The sequence below is a fragment of the Strigops habroptila genome, chromosome 12, assembly GCF_004027225.2.
Source record: "Strigops habroptila isolate Jane chromosome 12, bStrHab1.2.pri, whole genome shotgun sequence".
Classification (NCBI taxonomy): Eukaryota; Metazoa; Chordata; class Aves; order Psittaciformes; family Psittacidae; genus Strigops; species Strigops habroptila.
Genome location: NC_044288.2, coordinates 19,190,957 through 19,213,348, shown reverse-complemented (window position 1 = coordinate 19,213,348; position 22,392 = coordinate 19,190,957). Strand labels below are relative to the sequence as shown.

At 44.3% G+C, this 22,392-nt stretch overlaps 1 long non-coding RNA gene across 1 annotated transcript; it reads right to left on the bottom strand.

The window, feature by feature from the left end:
* Positions 1-487: 487 nt before the first annotated feature.
* LOC115615801 lies at positions 488-6,280 on the bottom strand. Its single transcript, XR_003994145.1, has 3 exons — positions 5,858-6,280; positions 1,505-1,649; positions 488-724 (listed from the first exon to the last, which is right to left on the bottom strand). It is a non-coding gene; the product is annotated as an uncharacterized LOC115615801 (long non-coding RNA).
* Between the last annotated feature and the right edge of the window lie 16,112 nt (positions 6,281-22,392).

Genomic DNA, 22,392 nt, shown 5'->3' with positions numbered 1-22,392 from the left:
GCCTCTGCTCTCTCATTCCCAACCCCACAGCACTGCAGGAGCTTTGGGGGGCACAACCCCTTCGCAGGTAGGCAGCACACACGTGAAGAGGAATCACAGCAATCCCTAAAATTTTCCGGAGGATTTGGGGAGGCGTAACACCCACTCAGGTCCTAGGGATGCTGCACGCCTCCCCATGCCCCAGGGACGCCCATCAGCCTGTCCATGTGCTTGCGGCAGTTGTCAGCCTCTCCCAGCAGCTTCAGGATCTTTCACTCCAGTACTTATTTGCAGTATCTACCAACTCTGACTATTTAAAGCGACAGAGATTTACATCAGGAGACTTTAAATATAGAAGTAATTTTGTGTAAACTCTTGCCTTTATTGCAGCAAGGAGAAGGGAGGGAAAAGCCTTTCTTTTTTTAGACTTGGCAGGAAACAAGCAGTTAAATAAGTGAATACTATAAAATGAAAATCTTAAAGTGATTACAAGTATGAAAGGAGTGAATACCAAATTGAAACAGCCATTTAATCAAGATAAAGTACAGAAATCCAGCAATTGGCCTCTTTCCATGATCCCGTAGAGATGTGCAAAGGAGGCGGCTTACTGTAGCATTAACAATCTCAGTTGCTTGCTGCTCACTGCTGATACCCCAAAGTCTTCCACTCTTTTCAGCTTTTCACATGCCAAATGCCTTCCTTTATGGATCATCCTGGATGTAAAGTGGCTTTAATTATTCAAGAACTGAAATAAAAGATAAAAAAGTAATTGCATTTTAATTGCTTTAATAATGGCTGCACTGTGGCTTAAATACTGAAAGGTAAAGATTAGAATACCTTTATGTTAAGATGCCTTTCCTTCAAACACAGCTTCTTTGTATTTTGTGCCAGTCTTCCCTCACCCCATAAACATTCACATCAGTGTCTGCCATGTTTATTCCTAAACTCCTGAGGTGGTTTGGTGTGTTAGACAGTTATATCTGCACATTGGAGCTGTTTACCATAAGCAATTTTAAGGTTGAGAGATTTTCTTGTAATGTACCAATACCAGACTTCTCAGCTTGAGATATTTGCTTATCCCAAGCATCTTAAGACTGGGCAGTAACAGCCCTTTGGAGATGGGTGATGGCAGGGGGAGGTTGCAGCGATGATGTTAAATGGTGGGGAAATTATGCTGTAATACAGGCAGCTCCCAGAGCCTGACAGACAGTGTGGCTCTGGTGGCCCCTGCCACGGGGAACCTTGAGTTAATTTTCCTTGTTACGTGCAATTGGCACACAAAATCCCCAGGATTTTGGAATGGGAGGGGAGAGCATTGAAGAGGATTTGTTTTCGCTTCACTGTACTTTAGCATAACGGACACATAAAGTGTAGGTGGAAACAAATCCTGCCAGCCAGCTGCAGTAGTGGGAAGAAACCTTGCCAGGCAGCCTTTGGCAAGGAACCTTCAAAAGCATGACCTAGGCTGCCATAACAGCACTTCGGAAATTAGTGTGAAAGTCATTGCTCAATACCCATGTATCACCTCTGAATGTCTCAGTTGACGGGTTTTCCTTCTGCACGAGGAAGTTTTCTGCTTTTGTTGTCATCTCTGTCACAACAGGAGCTTTAATTCCTCACACCAGCTTCCCACTGCAAACCAGAGCACTCTCTCCTGCACACAGTTCCTCCTGTGAGTACAACACCCAGCAGTATCAAGTTAGAGAGAATAAGCTCAGGAAAGGTAAAGATGCAAGCAGAATATAGAGTGAGGCTATTGACTTGGTGTGCCAGACACAGGCTGGAGCTGACTCCAGATGTGAGCTGAACAATAACAAAAATCTTGTACTTTATCACCTTTTAAAGTACATGGAGAGATGTCCAAACAATTGCTTTCAGTGAATAATTTCAGACAGTCATTAGCCTTATACAGAGAGAATAACACAAATAAATACACAGGTCAGTCTACTATGAGTAGAAAAAAGTTATCAAAACAATCTTTCAGAAACACCTTGATGTATAGGGGGAGTGAACTTCATTCTTTCCCTCTCTCCCACTCCCTCTTGCTATTTCTCTTCTTTCACCGGTTATGACGCTCAGTACAAGCTCAATACTGATGGAAGTTAAGTAGCATTTTCATAAGCAGTCCAGAGGGAAGCCTTAAGGTTATAAAGCTGTTATTATTGGAGTAGTTCATTTCTGCTGGAAGAATCATTAATTCAAATTGCAAATCAAAATGGAAGCAAATTCCTCTATTTATTAAGCAACTAATTTCTCATTTAAATCGAAGCGAAAATAAGCCAGATATTGGCTATGCCTCAGCAGACTCCTGCTCTGTGAGTATTAGAAACTGCAGCAGGTTGGACAGACCCAGTTCCCACCAGGAACAAAACAAGAAGTAAGACACAATATGGTCCCCCCAGGTGCCCAGTAGACCTACGGCCCTGGTGATGCTGTTACCCTGAGCTGACCCCTCGGTTGCAAAACTGACATGTGAGGAACAGCACAAAAGGCTTCTCTGTGGTGAGATGAGGTTTATTGAAAAAAGATTTTGCTATGTTAAAAACAAAGAGTAAAGTAAATATTATAGACATTCTTCAGCCCCGTGTAATGGGAATACCGCCATAGTTAAGGCTGAATTGCAATTTGCATTCAAAAGTCGAAAGAAATTACCATAGTTCACGTTTCAATGAATGAAATTCATCTAATGAATTAGCATATGTTGCTGGGAGACAATTTCCAGTTTCAGAAGAAGCCAAATTTTGTGCACAAGGCTTTAAAAATATTTTCTTTTTTTTGCAGAAATACTCTCAAATGCTTCTTCTTAAAACATCTCCTCTCTTCCCCACACGCCACTGGGGAGTCCTGCCCAGGGGAACCCCCAGATTCCTGTTGCAATATGGAAATTTTTTGCAGCCTCTCAACTTTTTTAAGCAAGGAGAAGACCAGTGAAGCTGTCTGAGGGCATGTCGACAGGAATGTGTATATTTGCCCAGAGGAAAGGGGCTGGTGTGGGGCCAGGCCAGGAGAAGCGGCAGCAGCTGTGCAGGTTAGGGTGAAGCCCACCATGGGCAGAGGGGCAGAGCACCACATCCAGAAATGCCACCATGCTTCTCCCCAGGAAGCCTAGTCCCTCTGCAAGGCAGTGATGCTTTATGCATAAGGTATCCTGTAATGCTATTTATCACTGGCTGTACCTACAAACCCCTCAGATAGGAGCCAACCAGCACAGAACCTTGGCAGCATGGGATCCTGTGAGCTCCTCTGTGCTGTGAGAGCCTGCAGCTGGTCCCCTTCCTCCTACCCTGCTGCAGCTTCATGCTCTGCTCCCTGCAGGATAATTTGGGGGTACCTGGTACAGTTTCAATCTCGCTTTTAAATGGACACATCAGACCTGAATATAGCATTTAACAGACCAGAAGGAAATAGGGCAGATGGTGCCAATGGCCACATGATCTTGAAGCCCAATCCATGCCTGTGCTCCTCCATCAAATTTAGCACCTCCACAAGAAACATCTCTGCCACTGATTTAAAGATACTTTGAGCACAGGCAAGGTTTTCTCCCTCCGCATGCAGCTTAGACCTTATAGCCGGTCAGATCTTCTCTGCTGGGTCTGCAAAGATAAAGGTAAAACTCACCTATGTGCTGCAAGAGCCCCTGAAGTATTTTTTATAACACCCTTAAATGACAAATCACCTGTAGTAATTGCAATATTTTCAGGGTCACCTCGAAAAAGGGTGCTGCCATGGTCCAGCACGGCTGCAAAGCTGGACTTAGTCTCACAAAAACAAGCTTTCTCACAAGGTGCCTGTGTTTCCTGCTCCTTCTTCAAATACAAATAAAATAAATACCTTATTTTTGCCATTAAAAATTCAGCCACCAAACCTATTATGAACAAAGTGCTAGCATATTTTGAAGTAATGAACCAAGCACAGTATCTAACAGTGAAGCCATTGCATTGTTCTTGGCAAGTGCAGTAGAAGGATGAAATTATATTTGTGACAAGGGATATCACTCGATTTGAATATCAGCTCTATTAAACAGAAAATAGCAAAAGCATCAGCTCTACAACACCTTTGATAGCATGCTGAGGAAAGTATTTGGTAGGGGCAGTAGGTAAAAACTGAGCAGAATAATTCTCCTCATTGTTGTATTCATGGGGAGCTCCAGAAGTAATATGCATTTACAGGGAAATTTCACAGAGTCTATGGAAATTTATTCCATGAGAATTTTCCTTTCTTCCATGGTAGTTGTTTGGGTTTTCTTTTCAGTTTCAGATTATGAAAATGATTATTCAGAGGGGAAAATAGCATTGTACAGATGCCACTGTGCAAACAGTAACTTCAGGAGGAGTAAAACGTTACCATCAGAGAACACGGCAATTTGATTTACAAGTGAGCAGACAGAAAAACGTGACAGCAAGAGAATAAAGACCAGCTCTCAGTGTGAAGCCACCTGTAGCACTGCCATGGGCTGACAATGCAGCCACTGCAGAGCCTCCTGCTGCGCTCACCTGCTTGTGCAGAGTCTCTGCCATTTGCAGAGAACACAGTGGTCTGTAGCAGGTTAACCCAGCGGATATGAAGCTAGCCCAAATTTGCCCTTAGCTAAAGCTTCCTTGAGGCTATACAAAGCCTATTCTGCTAAAGGATAGTTCAAAGGTCTATGTGTTACTCCAATACTCCCTAAATTCATCTTAACCATTTTATGAGAAGTTTATCTGTCTTTCTCGAGCCCTCTTCACCTCAGCAGGCTTCCACTTCTAAGGCAGAGACCCTTCAAAATCCCGTTTCAATCTGAGCCTCTGCTGGTGACCCTACTCTATAGCTCGCACACCAGCCTAAGGGCATATTGTAGCCAGCCCGCAGACAGTAAAGGCATAAGGGCGAACACTTTCACAGAAAGCATCATCAGGCTGTCAGTGGCCTCATTAAACAGAGGGCACCTTGGTCCCCAGATGCACAGGGAGCAGCGTGTGGGCCATTAGCAAAACCAGGGCTACCCAGGACACAGCACAGGCTGCTGTGCTGCTTATGGCAGGATGAGCCTCACTGCCCTGGTGAACGAAGAGGCAGAGAGCAGGGAGATTAATTAGTTCATACTTCTAATTAATTTACCATTGCTAATAGATGTTACAGATATAGTCCTGGACTCTTACTTATCTGGCAGGGTACATTTACTACATGTCAAACGGCAGGATACGATTTCCCAACCATTTCTGCCCATATGTGCACAGACAGCGTTCCTGTGAGCTGTGTCTAACTGGAAGAAAGTATTTCGGTCTCTGAGGTTCATCCTCTCCTTTTCAGACTGACCATTAATACAGTCTGAGGCAGGCTCCTCTATACTGGACTGTGATGTGTTCTGTGTGGGTTTCAGTGTGCTTCTTCACCCACATGTGCACACACCCCCAGGGTTTCTTGTTATTGCTGGAAACAGTCATGTTTGAGTCTGCCACCTTTTCTTCCTTTCTGCTCCCTCTTTTGCAAAGGAAGGAGTTGTTCACTGCCTGCGGTGAGACCTGACCTCGGGCAGAGCTGTTGAAGAGGCAGGGGCTGAGCCCAAATCCTGCCATATCCCTTCCCACACCAGGCTGCCAGCACCAGTGCTGCTCCTGCCACAGTCAGACTGCAGCTCTGCTGTTTCCGCCCCGATTGCCATCCTCCCAAAGCACAGGCACTTGCTTAGTTTAAAGCATAAGAGGCGTCTCACTGAACATAAAGAGATGCACATGGATTTCAAATTAATCCCTTGAACAAATGTCTGCAGGAGCAGGCTTCTGCTCTGCAGCCAGCACAGCCTCAAGAGGCAGCCTCGGAACCCCCCTAAGCTGTCACACCCCACATATGAGTTGTACCACAAAAGAGCAGAGTTTTGCCCCAGAAATTAGCAACTCACCACACTGAAATGTCTGCCACGTTTCCCAGCAGCTGAGGCATTGTGATTGCTTACAGGTAAGCCAGTGGTGCCCTGGATCTGTATTTTAGCACTAGGCTCACATCACTGAGAGAGGTTAGAAATCCAATGTCAAGTGAAGAATGGTATTTCAGTTTCTTCCTTGCTGCATGAGGGGAAAAGGAGTGAGAAAGAAGAGGTGAGAGAATCAGACTTGAATGCTTCCAACAATAATTAATAGCAAACCTGGGCAGCACGCACAGAGGGCTCCACAGCATCCATGCGGAGGAGCTTGTTTGAGCCAGAAAGCTGGCCACGGAGATTGTTGAATCAGCAGGGAATATTGATGTGATTAACAATGATTTGATTTGGAAATCAATGCGAAGGAGATTGTTTGCTTGCTTTGTCCAATTTAGTCCATGAAATACTGGCTTCAGTACAGGGAGAAATTCAGTCGAAGCAGGAAGGGGATTTTGAGGAGGGGTGGAGTGGGGTGTGTTTGTTATTTTATCAGACATCCGTCTGGATCCTAGCTGGTGAAAACTTGAGCATTCAATCAAATGTTTTATGTGTGTCTATAATAATCCGAACAAAGGAACAGCTGACAGCTCATGATCATTTAAAGATAGAGCAATTTCTATTTAGCAATCTTGTGACTGCATTTTCTGTATGTACGTGCAAGGCTTCCTAATCGTTCTGTGGGTTTTGTTGCAGCTTGGCTGCAAATGCAACACTATGAATTTACAGGAAACCCAGCACAAACACTAAGTCTTTAAGAGGAATATTAAGAAGCCATTCTCCTGGGTCGCAAGGCAAAGAGGCTGCATATGTACAGCTATTAAAGGCTGCCAGGTATAAGTTGTTGGGCTTATATTCTAACCCTGGGAGGAGTGCTAATTCATCACAGATCACTTGTATTAGAGAGAAGCATTTTTTAAACTTTAGTCACATTAAATTGCCTCTTTTACTTTAGCTCCAGGGAGCTGCTTCTGCCAGTAACTCCTGGAAGCACTGCAAGAACCCTGGGTGAAATTTCCGTGGTGTGGGCTAGGAAGCAAACTGGTAATTGATAAATGATCTCTCCTAACATTAATATGTTTTTTGAAATATGTGAAAAGCTCCATGATGAAATCCTAGACCCCATCTGAGGGTCTCGTTCTGCCACATTAATTTGGCTGAGTAACCACTTGCTCCACAGAAACCACTATAAAAAGTCAACACAAGGAAGAGCAATAAATGACACACCAGAGCTGAAAACTTGTCAACTTAGTATTGCCCTTGGGAAATTTATCCTCCTTAAAAGCAGCAGCTTTGTCAGTTATGATGTAATTATTTCGTAACTCACTGTGAGAAATCGAGGTTTTGTGTGCCCTCTGCCATCCAACAGATTACTCAGATTCCCATGAAATGTTTGGTCTCTCCACTTAGTTACTTTGGAGCTACAAGACTCTCCCTGGCTTGAATCAAGATGAGATGTCCAACACCAAGTCAATTATGAGCAAGGAAAGTTGATGAAATACGGCAGTGACACAGCCCTGCCTTTTGCGCAGGTCCTTCCAACTGCCTGTGATGAGCAAGGGCTGAGAGAGTTGCAGGACACAGGCTGTACAAGGTACCTCTGCCCGCAGCAGGAGAGCTGGCTGCTGACTCCCTTCCTCCCTCACAGCTTCCAAGGCAGCACCTCTCTTTGGGTATGATTGGAGGTGTTGGATGCTGTTTGTTTGCTCTGCTGCTGGAGGCTGTGTGAGCTCTGCTGGGCAGAGAGGGCAGAGAGCTGAGAACTGCCTTACTCATCAGCACAGAAAGGAGCAGGACTGCCTATATGGCTTATTGGAGACACCGATATCTCGGACACCGCCTGTTAAAACTGCTCACAGACACCCTTGGTTAGAACTTATCCCCTTGCCATCCTTAGGACCAGCTTCTCCATGTAGTTGTTATCCTTAGAGAGTAAAACTTCAACCTCCTCAGAAAGTCCTTACCTTTCTGATCCAGTCCTTGACCTGCTAGAAAAAAAGTGCCTCCTTTTGATGCAGGAAATCACATCTGCAATGTTACCACCACAATTTCAGCATGTCCATGTAGATCTGGACGTCTTTGACAGAAAAGTCCCACCAGCTGAAGATACCTCAGTGCTTTTTAGCAGTGAGACCACTGCAGCTCTGTTTTCTGCGCCAGGACATGTTTCCCCTTCAAACAGCTCAGGAAAGTTGAAATAGCTACAGATCAAAGGAGGTGCCAAAATATCAGCTTAGATATTTTGCTCTGCTGCTTAGAACAGATTAACATGTTTTACATACAAAAGCACTGAATGGAAACATTGAGTTACTCTATATTTAGACATTGGGCAATACCAACATAATCCAAAGAAAAGTAGGAGAACAATCTTGCAGTGGAAAATGCCATCAGCAGTGAGGCTGAGCTCAGACTGCAGCAGTTAGCAAGTTAAAACGATTACAGCAGTTTGGGCTGAGATCACCTCAGACCTTAGAGATTTTTCGCTAGCCTTTTTTCTGCAACTAAATTCTTCACACAGTAGACAACTTGAGTAGTGATTCAATTCACTGCATTCTCCTCCGTGAGTCATTACTGAAGCAACTCCTAAACAAAGGTTAAGCATTTTAAACAAATGGCTCTACCTTTTGAGATGGGATGCAAAACCCAGCTGGTCACAACTAGACAATCAGAGAAAAGGGACTTCAATTCTCACAGGTGAGATCCATCTACATCCACTGATGCATTTCTATTTCAGCAATTCAATGCTATCCTTCTGTCTCTTTGTGCAACTGTTCAGTGAGGTTTTTTATCTCTCTGTTGTATATTTGTAATATTTATTCACATAAAAAAGACCTAGGAGACCTGGACAGCAGCCATAGCTTTTCAGATAAAAAAAAATACCCTACCATTAAAACTATTATCTAATTTGGAGTAGTTCTGTAGTTCTGGCAGCAGAGGAGACTATTCTCTCTCCTGTGCATGGAGAAGAAGCTTTTTGGTGCTTCTGTGCATTATGGAAAGGCAGCTCTACACATGGGAGGGCAGTGCCAGGTGAATTGTTTCTATTTCTGTAATATACTCACCCAGTAAAGCACCTGAAGAGCTGCCTCTTTCACCTTTATTTCATCAGTGTGGATGGAGAGTGGCAGACACACAGTACTGGTCCTCACAGCCCTCCATACCTCCATTGTGACAGGGTCTTTTAGCCTCTGTGCCCAGTCTGAGCCTGCTGAAAGCTTTCTTTTGCCACAGTACCGCCCCAACGATCTGTACGCACAAGGATGCTCTGCACTGGGTCTGGGTTCAGACTACAGCCCTGGGGGCAGTAGGCTCTGCAGCTCAGTACTTTGCTCAGCAGCTCTCTGGGCTCCTACACAGACCCAGTTGTACTTAATTCCAACATCATTCAAAACTAATACCACCACTGCCTGTATGCAATAGCTGAGCCATATCCAAACTTAGTGTGAGATAAACACTACACAGGCTCGTGGCTTGCTTATTAAGGTGTTTGCCCTGTTGTTCTTACCAACATCAGCACTGCTGACAAAAAGCAAGCAATGCATTTTAATCAATCTGGAGTGCTGTGTTTGGCTTCCCAAGTAGCTCTGCAGGCAGCTCAACCAAAGGGACCTACATGTTGCTGCAAACCAGGCTTCTTTGGGGAATGAGGAAGGAGAATAAGTAAACGTTTCTAGGGTTCAGATGAAAAATCTTCTGTGTGAACAGGCAATCCATGAAACAAAGGCAACTGCAGAGCTATTTTGATTCAACAATCCTGGGATCACTGAATTTCTTCTCCTGCAGCATCCAGGGAAGGAATGAGACAAATTCCTAGTGCCGGCCTGTGGAAGTAATGGTTTTGAGAGCACTCCCTTACTAACTTTACCCCTTGTTCCAATACCACCTGTAATTGTTTGCTAAAACTAATATTCTTAAAGTAAAATCATAGAACCCTAGAAAGGTCTTTGTTGGAAGGGACTTTAAGATCATCCAATTCCAAGTCACCTGCCATGGACAGGGACACCTTACACTAGACCAGGTTGCTCCAAGGCCCGTCCAACCTGGCCTTGAACACTGCCAGGGATGGGGCAGCCACAGCTTCTCTGGGAACCCTGTGCCAGCCCCTCACCACCCTCACAGGGAAGAACTTCTGCATAAGAGCTCATCTCAATCTCCCCTCTGGCAGGTCAAAGCCATTCCCCCTTGTCCTGTCCCTACCGACCTTTGTCCAAAGCCCCTCTCCAAGTTTCCTGTAGCCCCTTTAGGCACTGGAGCTGCTCTAAGGTCTCCCCTTAAGGAGCCTTCTCTTCTCCAGGCTGCCCCAGCCCAGCTCTCTCAGCCTGGCTCCAGAGCAGAGCTGCTCCAGCCCTCGCAGCAGCTCCGTGGCCTCCTCTGGACTCGCTCCAACAGCTCCACGTCCCTCTTGTGTTGTTGCGCCAGAGCTGGATCAGGACTGCAGGGGGGGGTCTCCCCAGAGCGCAGCAGAGGGGGAAAATCCCCTCCCTCAACCTGCTGCTCATGCTCTGGGGATGCAGCCCAGCACACAGGGAGGTTCAGGGCTCAAGCTCACACTGCCAGGTCATGGTCATCTCATCAACCAACACCCGCAAGTCCTTCTCCTTAGGGCTGCTCTTAATCCATTCTCCTCCCAGCCTTATTTGTGCCTGGGATTGCCCTGACCAAGGTGCATGACCTTCTCTTTGCCTTGTTGAACTTCATGAGGTCTGCAGTGGTCCACCTCTCCAGCCTGTCAAGGTCCCTCTGGATCTATCCCTTCCCTCCAGCATGTCGACCGCACCACAAAGCTTAGTGCTATCAGCAAACCTGCTGAGAGTGTCCAATCCCACTGTCCATGTCGCCAACAAAGATGATGAAAAACATCAGCCCCAATAGCAACCCCTGAGGAACACCACACCACCTCTTCCACTATTTGTACTTCTAGAATTTACTGGGAGAGGTTCATTCTTTGTTCTCCCTCTCCCCTCCAAAGCGCTTGACAGACACTTAGCAACCTATATCACTAGATGCCCACACCCTGTTTGCATCCTTTCCCCTTTCCTTCCCTTCCGAAACTAAAAGCCTTTTTTTTTTTTCCTCAAAAACAGGAGTGCATTAGCACTGATCCCAAGCCGGACCACACAGGGCTCGCTTTCTGCGCCTGGTCAAGGGGCGAGGTGTTGCGGAGCAGTGCGGTGCCGTGAGGCCCGGTGCGGTGCTGTCCAGTGCGGCGGGGTGCGGAGGGGCTCGGTGCGGGTCGCTGCCGCCGCCCGCTGCCTGTTGGCGTTGTCGGGCTCCCCCCGCTCCGCGCTCTGCCGCCCTTCGCCGTTACATTCCTGCCCTCTAATGGGAAAAACGAGCCTCACAACTTCTCTTGGAGAGGAGAGGGAGGAAAAGCCCCGAGGTATTAAACACAGTTAATCCCCGGCAGTGCAGCCGCAGCTCTGCCCCGCTCCCCCCGCACGTGTAGGCGAGGGGAAGGCTCCAGCGCCTCCGCTGCTGCAGAGCCAGATGGCAGGAGACAGAGCTTGGAAGGCTCCTATAAATATTTGTTCTGCTCAAGCAAATATGCACTTTTTCAGTTTCCCAGCCAATTTTGAGGAGTTTGCATCAGAGGCTTTATCGCAAGATTTCTTGGACCTGAGAAGGGGTTTATACAAGATGGTTTCATTTAACCAGAAGTTCAGAGCACTTTTTAAAATGTATTTAATTTGTTTTCCTGAGGATGTGAGCTGTAAGATTAAGGAGAAAGAGAAAAATCCCTGAAGGAAAGCAAAACTAAATGGTAGGAGGCCAGAGCTTGCCATGTGTCTTGTCAGGATGGTGTAATGAAAGTTTAAACACTAAGAAAATTTACAGAGACTAATTTCAAAGCTATTGATACATGAGATTTACTGGAGAGCTCCTGTGAAATGATGGAGAGTAGTGGGTCTTAAAACCCTTAATTTATTAACTTAGAGATGGACTAGATATGTTGGAAACAGCACACCGCATCTGAATAAAGGAAGACAGATGGGTGACAGACAGATCTTTTAAAGGCTACTACAAATGTTTGTACCTTTGTTTCAATGTAAGGTGTCCCACAAGAGCTTGTCCTGGTAGCTCCACCAAGCCATTGGTGCCACAGGTCAGAGCAATGCCAGCAGCCACAAGCTGCTTTGGCAGCAGCAGCCCAACCAGGGAGTGCTGAGGACCTGCAGGGATTCACTGGTTCCTTCACACAGTTTTTGAAAGCAGCTTTCACAAGTCGTAGCTCCTGTATTTACTTGGTTAACTCCTTCCAGTTGTGAGCTGTTGTTAGAGTTTGTTTTCATGTTTTCAATAGTGGGGAAACTGCAGAACAAAACAAACAGTGCTGGTTCCTTTCCAAACTGCATTTTTCATCCCATTACAGTTTTGCAGCTAAAAGCACTGAACTGCTGAAAAGAGTCAGACCTATCCACATCTTCTCATCCCAAAAAGTGACTGAGAATATTCCCGTTAAAATGAAATCTAAGCAAAGGTGATTGCCAGCTGCAAGTTAACTTATATAGGGCATAAATCCTGCTGAGCAAATCATCCCAGCATCATTCCCTGTCTTTGGCCTTCTAATTGTGTTCTTTCTCCAACTGCTGAAAGAAACCAATTTGACTTAAAAACCAATAAACAAAACAGAAAAACATACCACCATGTGCTAGAGCTTCTAACACAGCTTTCTGACTGCCTCTGTGCAAACTGAGGATAATATTTTTGTTGTAAGGCAGAAAGATTTGGCTCATGGTACAACTGTCTGAGTACAATGTCCTTAAGTAGATGGTGTTAATGCTATTTTAATCCACAGTTTGGCATGGATCCTGACGTGTCCCCAACAGATGGATGGGAATGCAGTGAAGCCCTCTGTGCCTGTGTGCTGCATGTGGCACTTCCTAAAAAAGGCAGAAGAGCTTTAGTCCTCAGGGCTCAGCAGGTTATTCTCTGCATCAGACCCAGCAGAAGAGAGGATGTACATGACTGGATGATGTCTCTGCAGCCCTGTACCTCCAGCCCCTTTCATGCTTCGCTGATACTCAGTGAAGGATGAGCACACCTCAGCTCTCCTTCCTGCGTGTTCACCTCCATGTCAAAGGCATGCAGGGCTCTGCAAACCCTGTGATATGTGGTTGTACTATGATAGGGAAATTTCACAACATGAAACTGCTAAAGCCCAGATCCATCCCTGAACCCAAGCTCTACATCTCTTTGATGTCTATGAATGCCTCTCAGCACATTGCATGGTCTTAACTAGAGGATTCCTTCAGATCCCATCCAGCTTTATCTTCTTTGATCCTTCCAATTACTTATCAAACCAGAAACTTCCCATGCCAGTACAGGTATAATTCCAGCCTCTTTGGAAGCTTTTCCAATCTCCATTAGAGCTTCACAGCTCTGAATAAAGTATGGTTGGTTTAGCACAGTCAATGACTGCAAAGTTTCATCATTTAATCTCTTTTGCAGTAGTGCTATTCCCCTTCTAGAGCCCTGCCTACCTAATAGGCATATATTCTTCTGTGTCCTCGTCCTGTCTCATCTGATCACAGCAACAGACACGGCATATGAATTAGACACTGGATGCCCATTGTGCTGGGAGGAGGGTGGACACAATGTCAGTTATCCAAAACACAGAATAGGAGGGCTAGAAGGTGTTGGATGTTTCACATCCCTTGCGTGTTTTCTCTTAGATCTGTTGTGAGAAATTAGATCAATTCAATTCTTTTTTTTACAGATTAGAATAAAGAAACACAAAAATCCTCTTTGACTACCATGATAACACCTCCTCAGCTGGCTCATTATAACCTATTGTGAGGCATTTCCAAAAATGAACATTTCACCATATGCGTCAGGAATAATCCTGTTGGTATGGACAAAAGGTACCAATGCTCAGTTATACAAACATGTACTAGCTGAGGAACGTGCATGTCCACACCTAAGGCACCTTTCAGTGCAAACCAGTAGCTTCAAACCTGCCCAGGCAAAAAACAGCCCAAGAGTGATAGGGCAGTCATGCACCTACAGTGGCTGGAGGCCAAAAACCCCATCCCTAGAAGCAAACTTCCCTGTTGCAGCCCTGGGAGCTTCCTAGCAAAAAACCCTTGCTGTTACATCTGTAATTACATAAATCCCTTCGATGCATTTGTGTCAAAACCATTGATCAAGAAACAGTATTAATTAGACCTAATCCACACTTCGGAGGCACCAGAACATATCATCATGGTTCAAGGGGGTTTAGGGCAGCAGAGTGTATGTCTCAGCAAGGCTTCCTTAATTTTATCCTGATGATTTTGAAGGTGTGAATGCACAGGGAAAAAGAAGAGGGAGGAAAAGAAAAGAGCAGGTTTGCAAATTTAACCCTACTAAGGTGCTGCTAGCACAACTGAGATGTCTGTGAGGTTAAATCCTGCTGTGACTGTACCTAGAGAAACCGAGTACACCCTGAAAGTTTGTGCCTTTGAGAAGAAACACTGAAACATGGACGTACTAAACAATCTAACTGCAAGCACATCTATTTGCTTCTCTTGGAGCAGGCAACTTGGCAGCTGCATGGACAAAGGGCTAAATGAATCACCTGTATTGTCCAGTGGAAGACAAAGTCTGGGATCCCTGGCAATGCTCCATCCCCACCCAAGGCTGATCCCAACACCACTGCTTGCCCTGTCCACCACACCACTACAAAAACCAGCCATCTAGAGAGAGCAGGAGAGCAGGCGCAGACAGGAGGAACAGGGAGTTGGAAAGTGCCCCAGGTCTTAGTCTCTGAAGAGTTTAAGGAATCAGAGGAATCTTAAAACTCAAACCACCACCACCAAAAAACCACTCAAAACCAAAACCACAAAAAAACCAACTAAGCAGCAGCTCCCACAATAAAAATGCTGTTCCAAAATTAATGAGATGTTGATAACCCCCCCCCTTTAAAAATGGAATATTTCGATTTTAAAATGTACAAAGACTAAAATCTTCATAAATACCCTATTAAGACACTTCTGCTGCTGTTTCAGAGTTTCGATTGAAACACAGTGCATGAAGGTTGCCATAGCTACAAGCAAATTTTTAAATAACTGTTTTTCATCAGAGCAGCTGCAATATCACGCAGAAACGAGGGTGAAGTGGGAAAGCTGGAAGGAGTCAGACCAATTCTGAGCTCCTAATCAAGTGACTCTGAGATTTTCACAAACAGAGCTTAGAAACTTTTAATATGCTTTCTGCTTTTTAAAGACAATATTGCCCTTTGTTATTTGGCAGCGCCCCAGACAATGCTGTCAGCACTGCATGAGATCTCAGTCAAGAGAAGAGCTTTGTTTTTCTGCTGGAAAAGATAAAAATTTCCACTGCTAAGCCTCTACCATGGTGCAGGTGCCCAGGCACTGAAGGATGTGCAGTGGCCTCGGGTCTGCTCTGAAGGACTTTCTGTGTGAACCAGTTGATGTGCCTAAAAATGCCACAAGAACCAGAGATTTCTGCATCCAGGAAAAACTCTTCCTTACATGAGCCTGCAGAGGAAAACACAGAAAGGAGGAAATATGTAAAACAAGTGAACCTGTAAAATGTTAACAGGAGGCTTTTGAGGTGGGGCTGTGACTTAGGTGGTTCTGCCTCTGATAGTGTTTGGTGACCTGTAGACATCAGGAGGCATTTGCCTTTCCTCTAAGATCTCTCCCTGGCAGGAACAGGCAGACCAACTTTTTGAGCAACAGTGCAAGCAGATAATGGACATTTCTGCACTATGGGCAACTGTTCAGAGGAGGTCTAGGCTATAGACAACACTGACAGCCTCCTTTATACTCAAGCTTTTCAACCAGTGATATTAACTATGGCAAAATTCCTAGAAAACTTCAAACAGATTTATTTTGTGTCCTCAGCCAAGTACGTCCCTGTGTCCCAGCCCATAAAATGAGAATAAATAAAGAATAAAATTTCTCACAGGAATACCACGAGATTTAACTCCAGCACAATAGTAATTGAATTGCTATCTATAGAAACTGGAAATGCTTGGCTGAGTCCGGGTGTTTTTCTAGACAACAAATTAATGATTATTATTTAATACACTATTATGAATCTGAAAGAATCATCCCAGTGATGATTATTTTTGTACAAATTGGTTCATTTGTCTATGATCTGCTTCTAAGAGAGAGCTCCACAGCACAGTGGAAGTGCTGCCTGGTGTTCCGGCAGTGATGCATGAAGGCTGGTGGTGCTCTGCCATCACCTGTACAGCAGCAGAGTTTACAGGCAAGCAACAGATATTAACCCATACAGACAAATCCTCTGGGATTTGTGGTTTTGTCTCAAATCTGATTTTAGAATTTTCTTCACATCTTGAAATGGAACTGCTTCCTTTCCCAATAATCTGTGTGTGTTTTTTCCAAAATCAATAGTTTTTTTCAACAGGTAATAGACCACAAAATTTTGGTGGGGTAAAAGAGAGGAAAACAAAGGGGAGGAAAGTCAGAGAGAGTTCTTTTTAAAAATCAGAAAAATTAGAAAAAAATAGAAGTTAAAGCCTCCTGTCTTGGCAGATTCTTCCAACAAATGACATTTTTGACTAATTCCAAGTATTCAAGGAAGTGTTCAAGGACAGATTGGAGGAGGTTTTGAGCAATATGACCTAGTGTAAGGTGTCCCTGCCCATGGAAGGGTTTTGGAACTAGACGATCTTTAGAGTCCCTTCCAACCCAAACCATTCTATGATTCTATGATCCATAAGTGCTGGGGCACTGCAAGTCCTATCTTTAGCACAGAAAAGAAGAAGAAAAACTGGAAAAGTCCCTCATTATAGAAACTAATGGGAGCCAGAAATATCTCAGTACCTCAGTTAGATAATGGCACAGCCTGCTTCAGCTGGCTTTGCCCAACACTCCTCTCCAGGTTGGCAGTGAGCAGTCAGAAAATGCAAAATAAGGATGACCACCAGAAAGACAACCTAGCAAATATCTTCCACAATAACTTTAACTTCATGTAAATTTTAAAAGAATGTCTTTGCCAGTGCAAAAATAGGCTAGTACAGCAGAGTGAGGGAGAGATGCCAGTGAACAGAGATTTCTGTACTTGAGTGCACATGTCCTGTCAAAGGGACAGATCTTCCAGGCTATCTTTAGGTATTAACTTTTCTGATGTAGAGGTTTTTTTAAAGGAAAGAAATAGAAGATAAAAAAGGACAACCTGCTGTATGGTTGGGCTGCCACAAAAACAGACTATGAGTCATTGAAAACTAGTGACCTTAGTCAGCATATTGCAACTCCATAGCTTTTAAGCCCTGCTGCTTCTTTCCCAAGGCAGATGAGAAGTTTGTCAAAGCTGTAGTTTCCATATATACACATGCACACTCACACTCATGTTGAAGTGCTGTTTCTCTCAACTGTGCAGACATCAGGATTACTGAACCTGACATAAACTCATCATTTTCCTGGAAGCAAAAAGGGTTGATAGCCAAAAAGAAGAGCCACATTCAGCAACAGCTATCTTGTCTTGGGGTACCAAAGAGCACCAAGTCCAGGGCCATTTCTAGAGGAGTGTGCAATAAACAGCTACTCATTTGAACAGGCCTAAGATCATCTGCTGAGAATAAACGCCTGTCTGCAGCCTGCGCTAACGCCTCTCGTCAGCATTCCCTAGGCAAGGCACACATTGTATCAAGAAGAAATGCAGAGGCTTAGGGGGAAGATGATGGGTGGGAGGCAGCAAAAGGGAGCAGTGCTTAATGCTGCAGGTCACTTTCTTTTCTCACCTTTACCTGCAATGCAAACCACAGGAACACCTACAGGGCTGTTACTGCTGCAGCAGCTTCTCTCCCTCTGTCTGCCTCTCTCCGCTCCCCTCTCTGTGTTGCTCCACTGTTTTTTTCCATCCTGCTTTTGAAGTAGTGCACAAGCCCCTCCAGCACTCAGGAAGTTTGCTTTTTTCACCAGATTCAAGCACTATCTTGTAGCAGGGAGAAAAGAGTCCGGGGGAATGAGCTAGAAGAAAGAAAAAAAACACAATCCCACCATATGCAGGGGAGGGAAAAAAAAACCACAAGAGAGATGCCCCAAGAGAGGCAGGGAGGTATTGAGGACCAAGAACTGGGGACAGAACGTCAGCCAAAGGAGTGGGAGGCAGAAAACCACACAAACAGCAGCAGAGGGTGACACTCATGCATGCTCATACCAGAAGAAGGGTGTAGGTATCTGTCCTCATTTGTTTGGTGTGAATAGCAAGTAGAAAACCACCAAGTGAAGAGCAACAAGCACTCAAGAGAATTCAAGGCTAAATGTCTGGACTCTCAGTTAAAATGTAAGTAGCCTTGCTGGTTTGCCGGAGCTGTGCCAGGGGATTCAACCCACTGATTTATACAGAACAAAATAAACAGAGCAAGATCATAGAATAATAAGCACCAGAAGGTGGCATTGATCAGCTTGAAAAAGATAAGGGTATATTCTTTTAGCAAATGTTTTACTTGCCCCGAAGTCAAGTTTCAAATCTACAGCAGCACTGACAAATACATCTGGATTCACCTGAATCATTCTGTCAAGAGGAAAAAAAGTACCATGAAAAACCAGAATTTCATTCTGAAATGAAGTATTTAGAGGACCAGATTGAAGAGATCAGTTTTGCAAGTCAGGGAACAAGAAAAGATGAGAAAATCCTTCAGAAGAGATGCAGTCCTCAGAGTTGTGATGCTTTCACTTCTGGTGCTTGTGCACAAAGCTGGTGAATTCAGTAAGGTCTTGTACCAATTAATACGCATAACACGTCCTACATCTGACAGAGCATCAGGAAATGAGTCACTGAGACACTTTACCTTCGGCACCATGACACTGCATTACTTCAGAGTGCTGAGAGGTGCGTAGCCTCGTGCAGGCTGGCTGGAGCGTGAGCTGCAAGCTGGGGCAGCCTGAGGACTGCCCTGGCTACAGTGAAGTAGAATAAACCAGCGTACTGTGAGGGAACACAATTAGTCAGACAGAAGGTACGCTGGTTTGAAACCGCATGCTAAAAATACTGTTCTGCTGAAAGGCACAGTGCTGTCAGCCTGCAACTTGAGAACTTACCTGTTTTGAAGATCCCAAGAATGTCCAGGAAGAAGATGCCTTGTCACCCAGGGCAAGCAACATTCAAAAGTAACTGCAGGAGCCTATAGCAAAGGACAAACACACTGAATGGTTGGTCACTACAGGGCAGAAAGGCAGACTTGCTTCTGCTTTCAAACTAGCTCTCTGCCTAATCATTTTAATCTGTTCTTTCCCACCCAGCAGCAATTGTGGAGTACAGAAAACACCCAGGCAGCTTTGAGACAAAAAAGGAGACTCTGGGAACAGCTCTTTCCTTCACCATTTTTTCACATGAACAGCTACAATCAGAACGTATACTTGCTCACGACAAAAATGCGTTACTTTTTCATTACACATGGACTGTGCAACTGTTTTCCTACATGCAAGCCCAACACTGTTGGAAAGCTGGAGCTCAAAAGCTAGACAGAAGTTTCATGACTTTCACCTAGGCACAGGCTGTCTGTGGCACTTGGGGAGGTTCAGTGCCATTCGGATACAGCTACCAACTATTTGGTAGTGATGTCCCATTTGCACTTCAAAGATATGGTGCTCTGGTGTGTGAATTTGTAGGAGGAACCACACTCTGGGGGCTCACCTCGAGAACCCTCTCACCCTTCCTGCGAGTATTCTCACAGGCACAAGCCATTATCAGAGTAACAACAGCCCTGGATCTGCTCACTCACTCACATGATGGTGACTTGTTCACCCTTTCATGTTTTAACAACTTCAGCTTAATTCAAGATAACATCAATCGTGCTGTTATTAGTTCATGGCTTACTGTAGACTTAGAGGGAGAAAAAAAAAAGCTTTACTTACACCACATTTTGAGGATTGCCTTCAAAGAGACGGGACTGCAAAGACTCCTTACCAAGACCATCTTGATTTCATCAGTGGCCTTGTGTGGTTACCACTATAAACTCATCATCTTCTCTGCTGCATCACTGCCTGAAGACTGGACTTCGTAGTGAAGGAAGTGGATGAAGTTTTGCACCTTCAGCCATCTGCTGTTCACCATGCTGCCTGCATTAGACATCCTGTAGAACTATTCTGTTCCTCTTCTTTTGCAGATTTTTCTAACTCTGAACTCAAATGTCATTTCCTCTTTCTGACAGGGATGATAGAGGAAATGAAAAAATGAAACTTTATCATCCTTTGCTTTGTACATTCCTCCCTCTTTTTTAATGGATATTCTCACAGCAGGAGCTGCTGGAACTGGTGAATTCTTGCAAGAACTGTAATATCTAGACTAGTGAGCACAATACACTTCAGACAGCCACAAAGAACCTCTTCAACACCTAGAATAAAAACTTACATGAAAAGCACTTCGGTATGAAGGTACATCTGTATCCACAGGCAACAGTGATTGTATCTGATTATTTTTAGTGTAAATACATTTTCAGAATAAAAGGCACATGACAGTTTTAAGCTACTTAGCTGAGCACGCTGCTCCTGCACCTGTGGGATTTTAATATTTCTATGCTTTTGAGAGCATTGCACCACAGGGATGAGATCAATGTATGATCCACTGTACTGAGTTGGAAAAATGTAGTTTAAGAAGGTGTTATTATTGCAGGAAAGAGGTGGAAAGCTCATTGGCAATGAGAACTCTTTACATGCTTAAAGACCACAAACATTATTTTCCTGATGCCTGAATGAAAAATTTTAGCATAGATCCTCCAAGAAAAAAATACATCAGCCTGTGACTTGAATAAATCCCCCTATAAGGGGATGCTTGTGCTGCTGAGCCTTCAAACAGCACTCACATTGCCATCACTGATTACACTAGAAACTCCCTAATCCAAACACTCTGGGAGCATATTACCATCTTCAGGAAAGCAAATGTGTGTTTATGTAAGGGTACTTGCAGCTGGTGCAAATGCATATTCTTTACAGTCACAACTGAGATTTTTTTCTTGCTGACAACGGGTATTTGGCAAAGCAAAAGAAACAATAACTGCACAGCAGCGGTACAGAGAGAGGAGGTTACAGCAGATTATTGGCTGGTAAACTCGGTGTTCAGATGGGGGAGACCCAGGGTTGTACTGGTCTAGCGCAGCTCAGCTGTTAGGAACTTTGCATTATTTGGGGACTATCATTCAACCAACAATATTTCAGGGATTTATATGTAACCTTGATAAAACTAAGAGGAAAGAATAGAGTGAATTAAACAGTGAATAGCAACACAGAGCCTATCAGTTAAGGAGAGGTTCAATCACCATATAGCTATTTAACATGAGAGAGCCTGGCCTTCGCAATGAAACCTGCCTGCTAAAATGATTCACATCAGTTATTCTTTCTCTCCTACTTGCTGCTATCACCATCCAGAAGACTCAGCGAATGATCGAGTGCTTCTTTGATCTCCCGTGTATATGAAGACAGAAATATCCAAGCTGTAGAACTGAGCCCCATGGGTCTGACAGCGGATTCAATTACAACCCATGGAATTCAGTTCTCAAAGCTGAGAATAAACGACATTCATTTTAAGGCTGTCCTGACGCACAGTAGTATCTCATACTCCTCCTTGCTCTCTCCAGTGACTGGCTGCCTTCCAGGTGCTGTAAAACAGAAGAGTGAAACCTTCACTGCAGACAAAGCAACTCTACCCAGACTGTAGGTCAGATGCAGAATAATGGCCTGAGGACATATATTGAGAAATAGGCTATTTTGTATTTTCATCTGGCACCAGAAGTGGCCACACACATAGACAGGATGTGCTCTAACATATAGCAGAATTCTTAGTAACAAAAAATGAAATTTATAGCCAAGGAGTATAACAGGGTAACTTTTTGCACTTTTCTGGAAGTCCTTGGGAATTTTGAAGAGGTAGGTTATAAATTTCCTCCCCCTCCCCTTTTCTTTTTTTTTTTTTAAATACAATGACACAGAGGCAAAATCTTCGTTAACAACCTAATCCATCCAGAAGCTCAAGAGAAGGAAATCTGGCACTAGTGCAGCCCTCCAGAGTTATCAGAATCTGGGTGGCAAAAAGGCCAGCAGAAGCCACCAGTGCTACAGCTGCATGGTTGTGCCCTGACACAACTTTGATGTGACAACCTCATCCCAGGGTGACAATCTCACCCAAAGGCAGGAGGTTTGGACTATAGATAAATACTGCTCACATGCAGGGAAGATCAAAGCTGACATCTCAGACAGGAAACACCTCATCACTTCTGACACAGCCTAAGAGAAGTCACAGATTTCATTAAACTTTATACCCCAAACATGGAATTTCCGAGGAAAAATAGACTGGCTAAGATGTTGGATGATGCATTCACCTGTAAATTAGATGTTATGTTTGCATAGCACCATGTATCAACAGTTTTAGTTATTAAAAAAAAAAAAAAAAAAATCGGATTTATTTGGAACATTTTAAACATATTTCTTGATGTTCCAGTGAGAAGAGGCACCACAAAAAAAATCCCTTTGGGTTCAGTGAAACTAAATATTTGATCTGTAATGAGATATTTGAGGTTGAGGGGATTTCCAATTAAATATTTTAGCCTT